This window comes from Mesoplodon mirus (genome assembly GCF_964341445.2).
Source record: "Mesoplodon mirus genome assembly, chromosome: 4".
Classification (NCBI taxonomy): domain Eukaryota; kingdom Metazoa; phylum Chordata; class Mammalia; order Artiodactyla; family Ziphiidae; genus Mesoplodon; species Mesoplodon mirus.
In genome coordinates, this window is record NC_138979.1 from 15662280 (window position 1) to 15683079 (window position 20800).

The following is a 20800-nucleotide window of genomic DNA, read 5'->3' on the forward strand; positions in this document are numbered from 1 at the left end:
AATCTACCTGAATTAACTAACATCAATATTCAGGACTTTTTAAAGTATAAGGACTAACAGATTCAAAAGGAAGAGAAATAGAAATAGGGCTTGTTTTGAAACCAACCACCATGACAAGTTCTGATCTTTTTTTAAACAATAAAAACAATTCAGAACAAAACAAAAACAGACATTTCCTAGCGCTCTTCAAAAAAATCTATTTAAACAACAAAAAATAAGGTTGAAAAGATACTTTCCTACATTTTTTTGCACCAAAATTTTATGATTACCATTTCCTAGTTGCTATACATATGTATAATATATACATATATATTATACATATATAATGTACTTTTAAGCTACTTCAGCAATCACTTATACAATCCTTTCTTTTACAAGGGAAAAATAAGACTCAGAGTAAAGAAAACTCATGGATAGTAATTTTCTTCTATTGCAATATTCTTTTTCTTCAATGACATTTCCCTTTACTTAAAAATCTTACTTCCTCACTTTTTTCTTAGTGTCAAAATTTATCTACAGATAATTTATCCTATAAAAATCTATCCAAAATTTATACTATTAGAAGGAGAGGACAATATCACTCATTCTGTTACACATGATACTATATTGACATTCTAGGAGTCTTACCAAAAACCACTAAATAATTCAGACCAGAAATTAAGCATATTGCCAATGTTCACCACTACAAAAAGTCTAAGGTCAAGTCAAAAATCCAACTCTTAATGGACATTAAACATAATAACAAAAATAAATCAAGATGACAGACTAAAAAAAAAAGAAAGAAAGAAAAACTTGCCTGAAGCTTGGAAACCTGAAAAGTGAGACTTTAACACCAACATTTTGAAAAGCAGACAGTTCTTAAGTAAAAATTACCTTTCATATTTGATTTCTTGAAAAATAAAATAAGCTGAGATTCAATATGAAAGGAATTTGGGTCAGTTGACTGTTTCCCTTCTCACACATAAGCAAACACTCACCCCAAAGAGTCTTCAGCTCCAAGGTTTAGTGAATACTTAGTTTTCAAATTCATACAAATTTTCCCCATTTTTTAAAAGTTAAAAATAAATATGTATGAAACTTCTGACTGACCTTGATAACAGGACAACTCTACAAAATCAAACTAAGTTGAGCCCTCCTTTTGCATAAATCCTGGATTATGTCACAGAGATTTAAAAAGAAATAGCTTTGTTTTATTTATTTTATAACTATTTTTCTGGGAAAATCATCTCAGAACACCAAATTTCATGAAAATATAACACAGTCTTTTCTGGTTTTATCTAAAGCTCTAGCATACATGTATTTTATTTATTAATGTATCATTTTTATTGTTTTAACACTTCATTTTATTCTCTGCTTTCAGTCTTTTTAATCTTCAATCAATCCTACATGCTCTTGACAAATTCCCTTTCCTTCCATTCTCCTTTTACTCTACTTCTCAAAACCCCACCATGACATCTCCTGGCCATCCCTCTTGTACCCTCTCATCATGAGCATTAACTCTCCAGTATATGTCAACCTATTTTTATCCCATTATTTCATCCTACTACAGTCCAAATTAATTCTGGTTGAGTTTACTAACACACTACTTAATTTCAACAGAACTTTTTGACAAGTTCATTAGTTGTTTCAATAGTAATATGTATTTATGGAACAACCAGTGTATTAAGTTGAACAACTGCATGTCATGTAATGTGATTTTTGTAGCTACAACGGCCAATGGAAAAACTAGAAGAATCATTTATGGGTTCCTTTTAATGCTGGATTTTATTTATAGCCAATGGGACACCCACTAAAGACTAAAATTATGGTATGTATTTTTTGCCTTTCAACAGAAATAATACTCACTGTCTCCTGACACTTTTTTTGTGTGTATGTATATGATAATGCTCAGCAAAGTATTATTTTAAAAAACTTTTAAACAACTATCACTTTGAAAAATTAAAGTGGCTAATGTCTTCAAAACTAATTAATTCTAAATTCATTTGTTCCTAATTTTGTATTTTATTACACAAATTTTACTGAAAAGCAATTCATGTTGCAATAATAACATTATTTGAAATAGCTTTCTAAAAATCAACTGCTAGATAAATAATCTGGTTACTTCTATTTTGATATTCTACATTTTGGTTGAACACTCACCATTAATATAATAATTGTTAGTTAACATTATATACTGTAAAAGAACCATTGTTACCATGATTCTTATTATAAAAGCAAAATGTATTCAAAGAATATATAAAGATATAATGAAGTTTATATATTGATATTATAATTAAGTTTATATTATATTCAAAGGTGATATTATAATCCAAGCTTATAATGTAGGGTAGGAAAAACTTAAATCAAAAACATTTGCTAAATCAAAAACATAGATAGTCAGAATAAAATAATATTATACCATTTAAATACAAATATTATAACATTAACCAGTTAAATTTATGTCAAGGATTTGAGAAAGCAACTCCTCAGCATTTATTTAGAATGAACATTCCTCTGGAGGAAAACACTCAGCAACAGGTAATAGAAAATATGGGTGATGATGATTAAATTCCAGAAGAGTATGGCTCTTAGAGACCAGCTTCCTCAACAGTATCCATGTATGTACGTTGTCCAGGTAAAGAATTAAAAGAACTCTATCAGTAGCTTTTCCTAAAGTTCCTCTCCTGCAACTAGTCAGTCTCGAGGTTCCTGAAACATTGAAGGCACGTCCCAGTGCTGATTTAGAGACTCTGAATGGACACTTTTAGATAATGGAAACATTTATCCATTTCATCACATACTTAGCTCATTAAAGTTAGGGTGTAAAATGCATCAGTGAGAGGAAACCTTGGCTCTACTTGGCCCTCAGTTACTCTCAGCTGTTCTGCTAGGTGTTTGCTCTTTAATCACTACAGATAGGGCAAAGCAGTGAACTGAACTGTGCTTAATCCTTAGCAGTGCACAATTTCTCATGGTTTCATTAGAAAACACTCAAATTTTATATGAGAGGAAAGAAAATAATCAAAAGTAATGAAAAGGGAAATTTCCCCCAAAAGGGAGGTTATAGGCTTTACATTCATTTAATAAAGGATAGATATAACAATAATATTGCTCATATTAATAAAATTTAGAACATTCACATATGTTATGTTATATGAACACTACCACACGTGTAGATGTAGGGTAAGACTATTAACTTCCCTTTACAGATCTGGGGTTAGAAATGTAGACAGAGGTTAAACAATTCATTACATGTGTACAGCACAGAACTCTAGTCTCCAGGACAGCAATGTAAGGAGCTTGGAAATTGTTAGTCTAGTCCTCACAACAAGAGAAAAGCTGAATAAACTGAAAATCAACAACTCTTCTTAAATTCTTCAGTGAATTGAGGTCACAGAGCCATCATAACTGCTGCCTCCAAAACTGGAGAGAGAGACAGGCAGATGCTGAGAATCACAACTTACTAAAGCAGAAACCAAGGGACAGAAACCCCTGTGGGGACCAGTAATGAGGTCAAAAAGCCTAAATTGTAGTTGATGAGTTGCTGGAGACTCACTGTGGACAAGTTTGAAAGTTAAAAAGTCTTGGGTGGCAGGGGGCAGTGGGGAGGATCTCCAAACTTTTGTGAGTTAGATCTCCAGGAGTCCTATCAGGTCCTCACAGGGAAAAATCACAGAAAAATTTCCCTCAATTTTTTGGCAGTAGGAGGGGAAAATATACCCAGAAATATACCTAGAGCATTCTGTTCTTCTCAGCAAGGCCTACCCGCAAGACAAATTATTTTAAAAGAGCTTAACTGACTAGGTTCATCAGAGCCTAACCGAATTGGGGAAAAGAAAATACCCAACTCCAGCCCCTGGTAGTTTTCCATGCAGGGGGAAATTACCAAATCAGCTCCCTCTAGTCTTCCTGTATTACCTAAGGAGTGAAAAAAGTAAAAATACGAGGGGAAATTATAAAGAATAAAACTCAGGGGTAGTAAAGGACTCACTAAAAGACTGAGAATTAATCATAGCCCTACAGAGAGCTTTCTCTCACCCCACAACTTACCAACATATACGTAGGGCTTCTATGTAATAATACGGGGATTCAACTTAAAGAACAGTACATTGTAGACCTTATTTAGGAAGAAATCTCTCTGGAAACCCAAAGACAGCAGAGGAGACAAAAACAAGGACAAAAGGGAAAATTAGAGCGCTGATCCTACAGTTAGAGCAAACAGCAAACACAGCTTAACCTCTAGCCAGATGAACATAAAACCTCATACTAAAGCCCTAATTTTTACCCAGTATATCATGTCAGGCTGTCAAGGCACAGACTAAGCATCAAAACCAGATTTAGGTATGGTGGAGATGTTGAAATTATCAGACAGGAAATTTAATACAAGTATGATTAATAAGCTAAGGGCTCTAATGGAAAAAGTGGACAACATGGAAGAACAGATGGACAATGTAAGCAGAGAACTGGAAACTCTAAGAAAAGAATCAAAAGGAAATGCTAGAAATAAAAAAAAAAAACACTCTAACAGAAATGAAGCATTCTTTTGATGGGTTCATCAACAGACTGGACACAGCAGAGGAGAGAATCAGTGAGCTTGAAAATACGTCAATAGACAATTCCAAATCTGAAATGCAGAAAACAAACAAACAAAAGAATGGAACAGATTATCCAAGAATTGTGGAATGGTTATAAAAGGTATAACATGCATAATGTGAATACCAGTAGGGAAAGAAAGAAAGAACAGAAAAAATATTTAAAGTGATAATAAATGATATTTTCCCAAACTTAATGATAGACAACAAACCATGGATCCTGGAAGATCTGAGAACATCAACATGATAAATACCAGCACTAGAATTTGTCTACACTGAGGCACATGATATTCAAACTTCAGAGAATCAAAGGTTAGAGAGAATCTATCTAATGAAAGAAGCCAGAGGGAGAAAACGAGGGAGAAAACAACTTATAGAGCAGCAAGGATAAGAATTACATCAGACTTCTCTTCAGAAAACTTGCCAACAAGAAGACAGTGAAACAAAATATTTAGAGTGACGAAAGAAAAACTCCAACCTGGAATTCCATATCCAGGGAAATTATCCTTCAAAATAAAGGAGAAAGAAAGATTTTCTCAGACAAATAAAAACTGAGGAAATTTTTTGCTAGTAGATCAGTCTTGCAAGTAAAGTTAAAAGAAATTCCTTAGAGAAAAGGAAAATTATATGGTCAGAAAATCAGATTACATAAAAAAAAGAAGAGTGTTAGAGAGGAATAAATAAAGGTAAATAAAATATTTTACTTTTCTTATTATTAATTGATGTAACAGATAATAGTTTAGTCAAAATAATAGTAACAAGAATGTATTCTGTGATTTTAGCTTTTGGGCAAGTGAAATGTATGGCAGCACATTATAAGGGAAGGGAGGGAGGAATTGAGAATACTGTGTACTTGCACTACTCATGAAGTGGTATAGTGTTATTTGAAAGTGGACTTGGATTATTAGTAAATGCATGTTGCAAACTCATGGGCAAACAATAAAAAGGGTTTAAAAAGAAGACATGCTAAGAGAAGAGAAAAAAGGACTCATAAAAAATGCTCATTTAAAACAAAGGAGGCAAAAAAAGAGTATAAGACACATTCACACAAAAAGAACAAAGTTAACAAATGTAAAACAGTAACAGATATGCTAGGTATTGACTCAACTATCAATAATCAATTTAAATGTCTGTTTTCTAAATATACCAATTAAAAGACAGAGGTTCTCAGAGTAGATTAAAAAACAAGACTCAACTATGTATTGTCCATAAGAAACTTTAGTTAAATATAAAGACACAGGTAGATTAGAAGTAACGGGATGGAGAAAGATATACCATGCTAATACTAATGAACAGAAAGCTGGAAAAGCTATATTAATTTTGGGCAAAACAGACTTCGGAGAAAGAAAACTATTATGGATGAAGAGGGCATTACACAATGAGAAAGTGGTCAATTCTCTAAGAAGACAACAATCCCGAATGTGTATGCACCCAACAACAGAACATCAAATACTTGAGACTGTACAACTTGAAAAGTGGTACAACCACAAGGAGAAGTAGATGAATCCACTTTTACAGTTGAAGACTTCAACATCCCTCTATAAGTAACTGACAGAGTGGGAGGCATTAAATCAGTAAGGGCATAGTTGAACTGAATAACATCAATCAACTGGATCTAATTCATTGGTAGACTACGTCATCCAGAAACAGCAGAATACACATTCTTCTCAGACTCATAGGGAACACTCACCAAGATTGAAGACATCTGGGTCATAAAACACACTATAGCAAATTTAGAAGAATAGAATAATACAATGTATCCTTTCAGATCACAGTGGAGTTTAACTAGAAATAAGTAACAGGAAAATAGCTGAAGAAAAAGGCCAAATACTTTTGAGATTATACAACACGCTTCTCAATAAAACATGGGTTAAAGAAGGAGTCACAAGAAACACTAAAAGTATTTCAAACCAAATGAAAATGGAAATATAATTAATCAAAGTTTGTGGGATAGTGAAGCCATGTTTACAGGGAAATTTCACAGAATTAAATTCATAAAGTAGAAAGTAAGAAAGATCTAAAATCAATAATTTAAACTGGTCCTTGGAAGGGAATAGTAAAACTGATAAACTTCTAGCTAGGTTACCCAAGGAAAAAAAGAGAAAAGATACAAATATAAATATCTGAAATGAAAGAGTAGCCATCATCACTGATCCCCTGAAAGAATAATAAAGGGTTATTAATTATTAACAACTCCATGCCCACAAATTTGATAATCTAGATGAAATTGATCAATTCCTTGAAAAGCACATCTATGAAAACTCACACAAGAAAAACAGATAATGTGAATAGGCCTTTATCTATTAATGAAATTGAATCAATCATTAATAAACATTCCAAAAGAGAAAGCAATAAGCCCAGATGGGTTTGATGGTGAATTCTACCAAAATTTTAAGGAAGAAATGGTATCAACTCTCTACAGTTGTATCCAGGAAATAGAAGCAGAGGAAACATTTCCAAATTCATTCCATGAGACCAGCTTTACCCTAATACCAAAATCAGACAAAGAGACTACTAGAAAGGGAAACTATAGGCCAATATCTTCCATGAACATAAATGCAAAAATCCTCTACAAAATATTACCAAAATGAATCCAACAATGTATAAATGAATTATACACAACCATGAGGTAGAATTTATTTCAGGTATGTTAAGTTGGTAAACATGAGAAAATCGATTAATGTAATCTATCATATCAGCAAGCTAAAGAAGAAAAATCATAAAATTTTATCAATAGATGCAGAGAAATCATATGACAAATTTTAACATCCATTCATAACAACTCTTAAGAAGCTAGGAATAGAGGGGAACTTCCTCAACTTGTAAAGAACATCCTACAAAGAACCTATAGCTAATCTCATTCTTATTTTTATGTCACCAGTTTTTATTTTTATTTTTTAATGAAGAACATAGATGTTTTATGTTCTGAGTCCTGGTTTTCATTGTCATCACACATTCATTTACCATTTCATTCATTCAGTTACTAAATATTTATTGAGTTTTGGTTGAGTACCAGGCATTGTTTTGCGTACAGCAGAAAAATCTTAGCTCAGTCTTACAGTCTTACCATAGTAGTTAATTTGTGCTATCCAACTTAGATACTTATAAGCTTCTTTTTCAATATATTTAAAGTTAAATATATATTTTTTTCAATATGTGTCTGAAATTGGAGTTCTTTAAATCACTTTTGCCTGGTATATGGTGAGAAACTGGAGACTTTCCTGTTCAGATTATGAGCAAAGAAGGATGTCTGCTTTCACTGCTTCTATTAAACACTGTACTGGAAAACCGACATAATGCAATAAGAGAAGAAAAGGAAATAAGAGGTATATTGATTATAAAGAAATAAAAATGTCTTTGTTTGCAAGTGACATGACTGTCTATGTAGAAAATTTCAAAGATGCAACAACAATGAAAAAACTCCTGAAGCTAATAAGCAATTATAGCAAGGTTGTAGGATACAAGGTTAATGTACAAAAGTCAATTATTTTCACATATTCCAGCAATGAACAGTTGGATTTGAAATTAAAAACATAACACCATTTATATTAGAGTTGAAAAAAGAAATGTAAATGTAACAATAAAGTACATGGTCTATATGAAGAACACTACAAAACTGATGAAAAAACTAAGTAAATGGATGATATTCCATGAGGAAGACTCAATGTTGTCCAGATGTAAGTTCTTCCCTACTTGATATATAGATTGAATTCAATCCCAGCCAAAATCTCAGCAAGTTATTTCAGGGCTATTGACAAATTCATTCCAAAGTTTATAAGGAAAGTCAAAATACTTAGAATAGCCAACACAGTATTGGAGGAGAAGAACAAAGTCAGAGGACTGACACTACCTGACTGCAAGACTTTCTATAGAGGTACATTAATTAAGACAGTGTGGTATTAGTGAAAGAATAGACAAATTGATCAAAGGAACTGACTATAGAGCCCCAAATAGACCCACATAAATATGGTCAACTGATCTTTGGCAAAGGAACAAAGGCAATTCACTGAGGAAGGTTAGTGTTTTCAACAAATGGTATTAGAACAACTAGATCCACGTGCAGAAAAGTGAATCTAGATTCAGAGCATCCATGTTTCACCAAAATTAACTTGAAATGATTCACAGACCTAGATGTCAACTGTAAACTGTAAAACATCTAGAAGATAACATAAAAGAAACTACAGGTGATCTTGAGTTTTGCAATGACTTTTTAGATAGAAAACCAAAATCATGAATCATGAATAAAAAAATTGGTAATTGGACCTCAATGAAATTAAAAGCTTCTGCTTGGTGAAAGACACTGTTATGGGTATGAAAAGATGACCCAGAAATTGGAGAAAATATCTTAAAACACATAGCTGATAAAGGACTACTACAAAATACACAAAGTACTTTTAAAACTCAAAAATAAGAAAACAATCAACCCAATTTAAAAATACACAAAATGTCCAACAGATACCTCACTAAAGAAGCAATACAGGTGGCAAATAGGCATAGGATAAAATGTTCAACGTCATACATCATCAGAGAAATACAAATTAAAACAATTATAACACATATTAGAATGGCTAAAATCCAACTCACTGAAAATACCAAATTTTCTCAAGGAGCAACTGGAATACTTTTTCATTGATGGTGTAAATGCAAACTGGTACAGCCACTCTAGAACACAGTTTGGCAGTTTCTCACAAAACTACACACATCCTTACCACATGATCCAGCAATTGCACTCCTTGATATTTACCCAAAGGATTTGAAAACTTATATCCACACAAAAACCTCCATATTAATGTGTATCGCAGCTTTATTTATAATTGTCAAAACTTGGAAGCAACCAACAGGGTTTTCAACAGATGAATAGTTAAATTTTGGTACATCCATACACTGGAGTCTTATTCAGTGATAAAAGAGAAGTGAGCTATCAAGCCACAAAAAAGACATGGATAAACGCATATCTTTAAGTGAAAGAAGCCAATCTAAAATGGCTACAGACTGTATGATTTTAACTATATGAATTTCTGGAAAAGATAAAACTGTGGACACAGTAAAAAATGATCAATGGTTACCAGAAATGTGGGAGAGGTAGGGAAGGATGAATAGATTGAGCACAGGGGAATTTTAGGGCAGTGAAACTATTCTGTATGAAACTGTGGGTACACATCATTATACATTTGTGAAAACCCATGGAATGTACAGCATGAAGAATGAACCTTAATGGAAACTATGGACTTTAATTAATAATAAAGAGCTAATATTGGCTCATTGACTGTAACAAATATACTAGAGTAACGCAAGATGTTAATAATAGCGAAAACTTGGAGCTGGGGGTAATGAGAGTGGGTACTGTATACAGGAACCGTCTGGGCATTCTGTTCAATTTTTCTGTAAACCTAAAACTGCTAAAAGAAATAAAGTCTATGAATCTAAAGAATATTTTTAAAAACCCAAAATATACACAGTAGAGAATGACAGAGCTAGTGTGGAATTTTCCTGATTTGCTTTGATTCACTCAATTGCCTATTCTGTTGGAAAAACACAATTGCCTCATCCATTTCAATGCCAATTAAAGCAATTATTCAAATGGTCACTTGGTCTTCTAAACATATTTACTCACCCTCTCTTTCCTCCCTACCCTCTTTCCATCACACATTCTATTTCCAACTTTGGACATTTAAAAAAGTCAGGTGGCACATCACCTCTAAGCTTGCCAATGTCAGCTCCTTTTCCCAACACCCTCTTTAAGACCAAGCTCCTTTGCCTGATCAGAGGCAAGAATTATCAGAGTACCAGGTATATTAAGCTATCAAAGGAGGCACTTAAGAACTCAGTAATAGCAACTTTCTAGAACTGGGTTCCACAACAAAGGTAATAAAAATGTCCTTCCAATGGTATAAAAGTTTTTTCAAGACCTCTCCCCATTCCCCTTCCTCTGTGTCTTCTTACTCTCTCCTCCCTCCCTGTGCTCTAGCCACAAGACTCCTTTGTCCATCTCCCTAAACCCCACGAACACTCCTGACTTGGGTCTTTGTACTGTTTTTTTCTCTCTGTCTGTTCTCCCACTCTGGGCCCCATATCTGCATGGCTCACAGCCTCACCTCCTTCAAGCGTTTTCTCTAAGCTTACACCCTTAAAGTGGCTCACTCTGACCATACCCAGCCCGACTAATCCTCTTACACTGCTTTAGTTTGTCACAGAGTCTTGAAAAAGACTACTCAGCTTACTCACTGATCTCATTTCCTGCTGTTTAATGGCAGTTTCCTCATTATGACATAAATTTTAAGGGAGTAGGGAGTTGTCTGTTTTGTTTATTTATGTATGCCTTGAACACTGCCAGGTACATAATAGGGGCTCAGTAAACATTGGCTAAAGAATGAAAAAGCTAAAGATTTAAGAACTTTGGAGTTGGACAGGATCTTGGAGATCGTCTAGTCAAAAACTTTACAGGGACTAGAGACCAAGTAACTCGCTGACCAGTGGTGGAAGTAGAAGCAGCATTCTCATTGCTTCTCACTGCACAAGTTCTACCTTGGCAAATTCATCATTTTATCTGATAAAGAAAACGTATCTACTTATAAAAATCAGGATTATTCAGGTACTGCCGTGAGAGCTAGCAATACCTTAATCACTATTTTTTACAAATAGTTCCTTGTTTGCACTAAAACATCACCACAATTTTCTTTCTGGGTTAGGCGGTCAGTGAGTTATAAATAAGCTATGCTGTCTTAAAATTTAAAAATACACCATAGGTAAGTAGGAGAATGGATGATTTAAAAAAAAAACACCTTAGAACAATCAGAATTTGAACTGCAGAACAATCTACATTTCAGCTCTGCCCCTAAAGGCTGAGGAAATAGATCACTCTTTTTTTCTTTGCCTTTCTCATTGGAGATGGGAAAAAGGGAATCCAGTTCGTTCTGTAACATCTCAGAGCAAATTAAATGAGTTCACTGACATGAAAACCCTGTTCAAACTATAAAGGACCAGACAAATTGGCTGGTGAATATTTGCGGTAAAAGGAGGAATTTCTGGTCCCTCTATCATATTTAAAAAGCATAAAACTTTCCTTCAGGGTTTTACCTCCCTATAACTAAGAAGGCTGAACAGTGTTATGGTCTGGGGCTAGGACCCAGATTCTAATCCTGGCTCTGCCAATACTAACTGGATGTCTTAAGCTAAATTATGTAATCTTTTCAAGCTTTTATTTCTCTTTTGTTAAATAGAAGAAATATTGATATCTTCCTGATACATCTGTTATTAGGTTTAAATTAAAATAATGTATATAAAGTAAGTATCAAGACTAAATACATTTCCTTTTTATTATTATTCAAGAGCTTGCTATTACATATCACATATCATCCATTCAGAAAAAAAGAGTTAATATAGTGGGATGAGTCATATTAATAAGAAAGTTAACTAGGCAATTTCACCATAACGAGCTGACACATTCGTGGGATTTAAAAAAATGATTTCAGGGCACAATTTCAGGTTTTTCAGATTTTTTACACATGCATCACTAGGGTGCTTGTAAATAAGGGGAATGAGAACCAGGGAGCTTTAGAAACTCTCTAAGTTTCTAGTCATTAGCAACTTAGAAAGTTGGGTCTAGGACATAGGTTTCCAGTTGACTGCCTTTCCTGAACATCACTTGTTTGCAAAAAAACATCACTGGCTGTATCAGAGGAAGAAGAGCTGAGAAAAATTACAGCTACTATGCATGTGGAAATTGAAGTGGCTGACTTGTATTTAGCTCTACAACATTAACTTCACATTCTTTGAAAGAGACAGACTATTTAGGAGTAATCAGAAATAAAGCACCAACCAAATGTTTCTCAACAGTAGAATGACCTGTGTAGCATTCAGTGTTAGCCTGATACCTCCATGATTTTTCTCCCAACTAATCACTGTACAGACTACCAAAATGCCTTCAAAACACCTTCTCTCAAAATGAAGGAAATTTTAGACTGTAAAATAGCAAAAAAAAAAAAAAAAAAAAAAAAAAAAGGAGAGTTTACTTTTTTTAGTGTATTCTGCAAAATTGTAAATATTTGGAAAAATGGTTCCTGGTTCTGATGATTAACTGAAAACATATGTTTACTTATATACCTCAAGAATGTTCCACTGCAAAGACAGGAAAAATACTGAAAGAAATCCACAGAAGCACAGGAAAATTAGGAGCACATCTACCAACATACAAAAATAGTAAGGACTTTCTGGAAGTTTTAAACCAAATGGAAACTGTTGGTTGAAATTACATAAACAAAACTAAGGAACTCGCAAACATCTACAGGTGAAAAAAAGACCAACAAAAAAGTGACTGTTCCCAGTGGAATTCTGGAATAACTCTAAGAGGTGGACAGCATAGAGAAGAAGCTATGCATGTGTCACTAGCTCATAATTAATCAAAGAACTCCATAAAAAGCCAGATCAGTCCATATGTTAGGAGTTACTGATGCAGGCATTCATACTTAGGACACACAGGGTGGATAAATACTGCTGGCGTGGGAGATCTGACACAGGAGTTTTCATGAAAGGGCACTGAGACCAAAGAAGTGAGGTGGTGGCCTTGTGACTGCCACAAAGTACTTGTACCTCCCTCAACAAATAAACAAGCCAGAAGTACATCAGAAATGTAAGTCCACTAGAAAATGCATCTCCTTCTTTACACCAGAGCAATAAAACTGGAGATCTTGAATTAGAATGCACATTCACTGCTAGGTCTGATGCAATAAAATACACATAGTAATATTATCCAATCTAGACTCATCCACATATATGAATAGAAAACCAATAGTAAGTAACCTGAGAGTTGAGGAAAATTCTGAAAGACAGGAATTAAATTGAGACCAGTACTGAACACCATGAGAACAACTGCTAATAGAATAAATGGGGAAATATATAAAGAAATGTAATTAATTCCCTTGAGAGATTCAAGTGTCCATCATATCTATAAAATAGAACAAACTAATATGAAAAAGAAGCATTCAGAGATCTTGGAAATTAACAAAATGATTGCTAAAGCAAAGCCCCCAGAGATGAACTGCATAGCAGAATCGATACAGATTAAATTTCACAAAGTGAACTGGAAAACTAAACCAAGTGATCCTCCCAAGACCACAGTGTCTGAGGACCAAGAGATGAAAATTTTGAGAATATATGGTAGGGGATAGCAAGGATAGATCCAGAAGTTTCCACATCAGTCTAATAGATGTCTTTAGAAGGAAATAATTAAATAAATTACAGATGAAAACCTCCCAGAGGTGAAAAATGATGAGAGCCCATCAAATTCCCAGGAGAATTTATCAACACCAAGGATTAAAAGAATATTTTACCCACTTCCTGTGAGAAAAGTAGGACATGTGAAAATCCTGGAGGAGAAATAATCAGTCAGACAGCTGTCTTCTACATGTCAGATAGACACTGGACATTAGAATACAATGCAGGAGTGCCTTCAATTACTTAAGGAAAAATAATTTTGAACCTAGAAGTTCATACCCAAACTATCTTTCCAGTATAGATCCATGATATGTTTCTTTCAGCCAATCAGGAACTCAAAAAGCTTACCAGCCACGCACTGTTTCTGAAATACCTATGAATAAAACATGCTATGGGCTGCATGTGACCCTCCAAAGTTCATATGTTGAACCCTAAACCCCAGTACTTTAAAATGTGACTGTATTTAGAGATAGAGCTTTTAAAGAGGTAATTAAATTAAAAGGAGGCCTTTAAGGTGAACCCTAATCCAATCTTGCTGGTGTCCTCATAAGAAGAGGAAATTTGTACACTGGAGCAAATATTAAAAATGCACCCACGTAGAGGAAAGACCAGGACATGGTGAGAAAGCAAACATCTGCAAGCAAAGGAAAGAGGACTCAGAAGAAATCAAAACTGCCAACTCCTTGATCTTGGACCACCAGTTTCCAGAACTGTGAGAAAATAAATGTCTCCTGTTTAAGCTACCCAGTTTGTGATATGTTGTTATGGCAGCCCTGAGCAAACTGATATACATGTCAAACAAAAAGAACCCAATATAGTGGACTGCAGAGGAATTAGTAAAGAGTAGTGAGCAAAGGTAACTGTAAAACATATAGTCTTACTTGATAATTATATACCGGTGAGGTCTAAGGCATTTTAAAGAATACGATTGCCAGGGGAGTAGATGAATTATTTACACCATGAATCTAATGTTCCAACAAATTTTAGTAAGTCATAGAGCTGTTTGGGAGGATGAGCCAGGTCAGTAAAATTTTGCCAAAGGTCTTCTTTTATTTGAGGGGTAGATAGGTTAGAAGTATGCAATTAATTTTCAATAAAAATGGATAAATATTTTGAATAGATTTACTAAAAATTAAATGTCCACTTTAGAAAAAAGATACAGCAATTAAAACTTACAAACACTGGGAATAAGGAGGAATAAAGGAAATACAATCACAAATTAAAGGCAGAGGTAAAGGGGAAAATAATGAAACAAGAAAAAGACTAATAGAAAACACACACGAAAAACGTTTTGTACATATGTGAAAGGACTGAATTGATTTATTTTAAAAAACCCAGAAGCTCAGATTACGGAAAAAAATAATCCAGCCATATGCTGTTTATAACTGACATAACTAAAGTCAAGAGTCATGGGATTGTTGAAAATAAAGGGATGAGTAAGATGTTAAGGCATTTATTTCTTTTTATTTTTTTAACATCTTTATTGGAGTATAATTGCTTTACAATGGTGTGTTAGTTTCTGCTTTATAACAAAGTGAATCAGCTATACATATACGTATATCCCCATATCTCTTCCCTCTTGCATCTCCCTCACTCCCACCCTCCCTATCCCACCCCTCTAGGTGGTCACAAAGCACTGAGCTGATCTCCCTGTGCTATATGGCTGCTTCCCACTAGCTATCTATTTTATGTTTGGTAGTGTATATATGCCCAGGGCATTTATTTTTTAAATGGTAAGAATGTCCATATTATTAACAGACAAAATGAGATTTCAGGAAAATACAAAGGAGGTACTTAATATTCATAAAAGTTATAATTCCTTGAGCACCTATAACTGTCTTGAATCTTCATGCATTCAACCATATGGCTTTGAAATATAAGGGCTGAGACCAATAAGAACAGAAAGACAAACTGAGACTTTATACTGGAGGAACTTAAAATACCCTTTTTCCCTAAATTGACAAATTAAGTAGATAAGAGTGAGTAAGGATGTACAGGATTATGATTGAATTTATCTCTGTGTTTCTATCATCTCTCTGTGCATCTATCTTTGCATCCAATGAAGAAACAACCATTCTTTCATACATCTGTAGAAAATTTACAAATGCGTATATGAACTTAACATATTATGAAAGCATGTCAAATCAACAGGGGGAGGACAGAGTACTGAATCAGTGATGTTGGAAGAACGAGCTTCCTATTTGGAAAGAAAATCATGAATTTCTAACTTCTCATCATACACATGCAAAATCAATTATAAGTGGATGAATTAGTTAAATCTAAAAAATCAAAATTATGAGATAACTTAAAAAAATGAGAATATTTTATTTTATGAGAGGAAAGGGCTTCCTAAGCAAAGTATTAAGGCCAAAATCTATAAAGAAAATAGAGACTGACAGATTTCACAAAATAAAAATGTAAAAGAAAAGCTGCTTTAACTATGAATCTGTTAAATTTTTTGTTTTGTTTTGTTCTTTTTTTTTTTTTTTTTTAAGAAGCAATATTCAGCTTGGGACCCAGACTTCTAAGCGAAGCTGACTTTTGGTTCTTTCTCAAGGTGACTTTGCACTTAGCCTGCTTGTAGGCAGGGGTAAGAAATACCTTCTTTTGCAAATTCCCATCTCTCTGTCCTAAAATGGTGACTTGTTTTTAATTTTTAGCAGCATAACTCTTCAACTTGAGGTCACTTTTCTTTTCCTGCTTTTATTATACTCTAAAGGGAAAGTCTAATTTGAAGGTCATATTCGATTAGCTCCTTCTGAGTGTCACCCTTTGCATTTCATGTAGTGCCATCCCAGCCTGATAATTTATACTTTAATAGAAACTTGAAGCAACGTTTTTTACCATCCTGAGGTTTATATTTCTATTATCTACAATAAAAGATACACAGCACATGTCAGCATCGTTCCCTATATCTGTCCTACCCAAGTATCTTTGCTGTCAAGGTCTGTGTGCCCACCTTTGCTAAGTGGTTAACATAAGCTCATGATTCTCACTATGTGATGGATGATATGTTGTGTTTGACGCACTCTCCTTGGTGTCCCTCATCACATGGTCCTGAGGGTCATGCAAACTGCTTGACAAAATGCCTGACACATCAGATACAACCTTACCTTTCTTCTCTTCTATTCAATAAGACCTGTCAGATTAAATACAGCACACTGATATAATACAGGAAGAATCTTGAATCTCTATACTCAAAAAGGGAGGAAATCACTAAAAAGTACTTGGGTTCATTTTAACTACTGTTCTTGCGTATTACCTATGTCACATCTTACAAATGACTGCAACACAGCAGTGTGTGTGACATGTTGAGAATTACTGCTCTAGTACATTACTAGCCATGTTTATGCTAAATTAGTATGAAATGCTCAAATGTAGGGTATAATCTAGAGCTTCCACAAGTCTGTTTAGAGGGCAGAAATTTGCTAAGTATGCTCGGTGACTCCTACACACACCTCCAACATTTTATGCCTGGGGATATCTGCATATATTATTGTTTCTGCTTTTAAACACTATCTAATGTTGTTCTCAAAAGCTGCCTTTGATAAGCAGTGTACCACCACCTGTGGAAATAATGCCCATGAGGTTTAACATGTGACAGGAATGAGAGAGAACTGGTTAGTCTGGGACAGTTAAAATGCATATAAAAAAGGAATAAAATTATTGACCAAATACTGATAGAGCCTCTCAACAACTTTTGCAATAACATAACATCATAAAAAATGCATTGTTAAATTAAGCACTAATAATAAAGAAAAGGATTAAACAAAAAATCTGATGTGTAAATTGTCTTAAGCATATGCCATACAAACTAGTATCTATTTAATTTTGTATACATATTTCTATATGAATACAAGTACATATTCAACTCTTTAAAATATATTTTTTCCTTTTTGAAACTTAACATTTTTCTCCTTTCTCTTTTTACTCAACATATCACTGGAAGAATTTCTAGAGCACTAGTGATAATTAAGAAATGGACCAGGTCCTCATCTATGTGGTAACATCTCACGGTAATAACCAGAACCTTTGGGGCAAGTCCTTAACACAGGTTACCATTTTGTAAATTATTACTTCATTGCACTAAGTGGTAACCTAGTGCCCTGATTAAATGCATGTAAATCTAAAATGCATTTCCTTTTTTAACTAGGAACTGTTCATACACAATATTTCATTGATTCATTATTTAATTATTTCTGATTATACTATTATATATAGTGATAAGGGTAGTTGCTGATTGATGTATCAGAGGTCCTTTCCAGAAGGACGCACTGTGCCTCTGCAGCATCCCCCAGAGGGCCCAAGGTCATCCTGCATTTAAGAAACAAGGCTGAATTGAAGTGAGACTCTTTTCCTTCTCTGCTAAACTTCCCATTCTGAAGTTCATGTGCCTGGAAGTATCACAGGGAATAAACAGAAGTTCCTCCTGCATTTATCCTAGAAAATGGGCCCCTGAAAGGTCCAACTCTTCTAAAAGGACAGCTATAGTTCTAATGACAAACCCAAGAGGACTCCGAAACTGACCAGAGGAGGCCTGGATCAGTTTGACAAAGAGGATGTAGTCTGGTAGCTCTTATCCGTGGTGAACGGCTCATTCACAAGCTAATCATCAAAAGCAGCAGCACAAAAGGATTAAATGGTATGTCCCACAGTCAATTATAGGAAAAAGAAATACCGAAAGCATCTCCCACACCACCTTACACACACTGCACATTTAGGGAGCACATTTAGGAGGACGACTTAAACAGCTTTTACACCAATTTTTTTTGTTTTTTGTTACATTTGTAATTCAAATCAAATTTATACTGAAAACTACAATATGTAGAACCGGAAATATGCAAAGCACCTTTTAAAGAACCAGATTTCAGTAACTATTGGTAGGAAATATAAGATGATTTTGAATAATAAAATATGGAAAATAAAATACGCCATAAAAAACCCATCTAGTTCTGAGAGGCAGTAAGCATAGTAATTAAAAGCACATGCTGGAGCCATTTCATAAATAACTCTGTGACCTTGAACAAGTTCCTGAAGCTTTCTGTATCTCATTTTCCTCATCTGTTAAAATGTAGGTAATGTCATTACTTGCCTCATGGAAGGTGTGAGGATTAGATGAATCAATACATGTAAACGACTTCAGTGTATGGCATACAGTAACCCTCCGATATTATTCTCAGCTTTTTTCTTCTCTGATCTTACTATCTTCCTAAATATCACATTAAAACAAAACAAAGCAGAAGCCTCAATAATGGCTTCCCTAATGGAATATTTACATGCTAAATTCCATAGGTTTTAGCAGAAATCATGTAGCTCTAAAACTCAACTTTAAAATAAAGACCACTTCAACCTGGAGGCTAACTGTTCTGATATATGAACAATAGCCTTCTAGAAGCCCATTTAGATATATTAACCCATCTGTTAACACTGAAAGAAGTTTTAGGAAATAGTTCATTTTTTCCCTCCTGAGCAATTAGAAATTTCTATAAATTACAAAAACTATTATGAAAAGTATTAATTATAAAAGTTCACTTCCTTTTTGTATCTTTAAAAAATGAGTCTGGAGTAATAAAAGGATATTAGTCATTTGCAGAGACATTCTCTTGTCCTGTGTCAAACTTTACCTCTTTCCATAGATATTAAAAAACTCACCTGAGCTAGCATTAAATATCGGAACAAGCTAGAAGCTAGAAAGATGAACTACTGAAACTAAATAATCTCATGGGAAATTAATTTGGTTTCACTTAGGGCTCTTTTGGCAATGTGAATCATAAAGAGACCAGAACCATTTTAAAGAGTGCTTTTAATTTAATATGTAGGTAGGTAATTGAAAGACAGAAAGAAACTGACCTAGAAAATAAAGTATGTATTAACATTGTTCCATAATTTGTGAGCCTGTGAATCAAGGGATACTGATGCCTGTATAGATATCTTATTATTCTGAATATTATTCTTTCACTATCCTGAATATTATTCACTTATTATACTACCAGGCTTTCCAGTTCCCGTAAAACATTTCCTCCATCATGCAGCACTCTACTTTACAGGCTGGGATAAAACTGAATTGTTTGGTTTTTTACCCTAAAAAGTAATAGGGACATCATAATTGAATTTCACTTTGATCTCATCAACTGTATGTCTTCTTTGACTGCACTAGCTTTATATGATGTCCTTCACTAATATACTAATAAAATTAAAGTGTGCTTTATTTAGAAAATAATCTTAATATGCCAGTGAAGATCTAAGTCATGTTCATTATTTGTAGCAATTGTTTTCCAGTTTATCCTTATACTCCACTTTAAACAAAGCCATATCTTCTCTGCCAGAGACCCCTGGAAATCTTCTAACTTGTCTCCCTGTTTCACTGCCACTTTCTGGCCTCCTCCTACCTCCAGGTCCTGTCCTTTTTCCCCTCAGCAGCCGGACAGATCTTCTAAATTTTCAATTGAGGTGTTATTATCCCTCAATTTTAAACTCTCTGCTATGGACTTAATGAGTCTCCTCAAATTCATATGTTGAAACCCTAATTCCCAATGTTTTGGTTTTGGGAGTTAGGGTCTTTGGGAGGTTATTAGCTCATGAGAGTGAGGTCCCTGTGAATGAGATTAGTGTCCTTATAAGAAGAGACACAGAGAGATGATCTCCTTCTGACAGGTGAGCACACAGTGAAAAGTCAGGAAGAGGGTTCACAACAGGGTCCAAATTGGCCCATATCTTGATCTTGAACTCCTCAACCTCCAGAACTGTGAGACATAAACTTCTGTTGTTTGAGTGATCTAGTCCATGTTAATTTGTTATAGCAGGCTAAGCTAAGAGACTCTCCAATGACTTCCCGTGATTCTTACAATAAAATCTAATCTCTTTACCATCCTTACAAGGCCCTGAAGGAGCTGGTTCCTACCTATCTCTTAGCGTCTCTTGCTCTGTTGCTTATTTTGTGCCAGCTATACTGGCCTTCAGATACCTCCCATTTTTGAGCTTTTCCATTAGCTTGTTTCCTCTGCCTAGAACGTTCT

The 20800-nt window shown here is 34.4% G+C and overlaps 1 protein-coding gene across 1 annotated transcript in view; it reads right to left on the reverse strand.

Moving 5' to 3' along the window:
• Positions 1 to 20800, reverse strand: part of MALRD1 (MAM and LDL receptor class A domain containing 1) — a gene marked incomplete at both ends in the record, with an annotated part of 598196 nt that overhangs the window by 122302 nt on the left and 455094 nt on the right. The gene's annotated exons all lie outside the window — the stretch shown is intronic.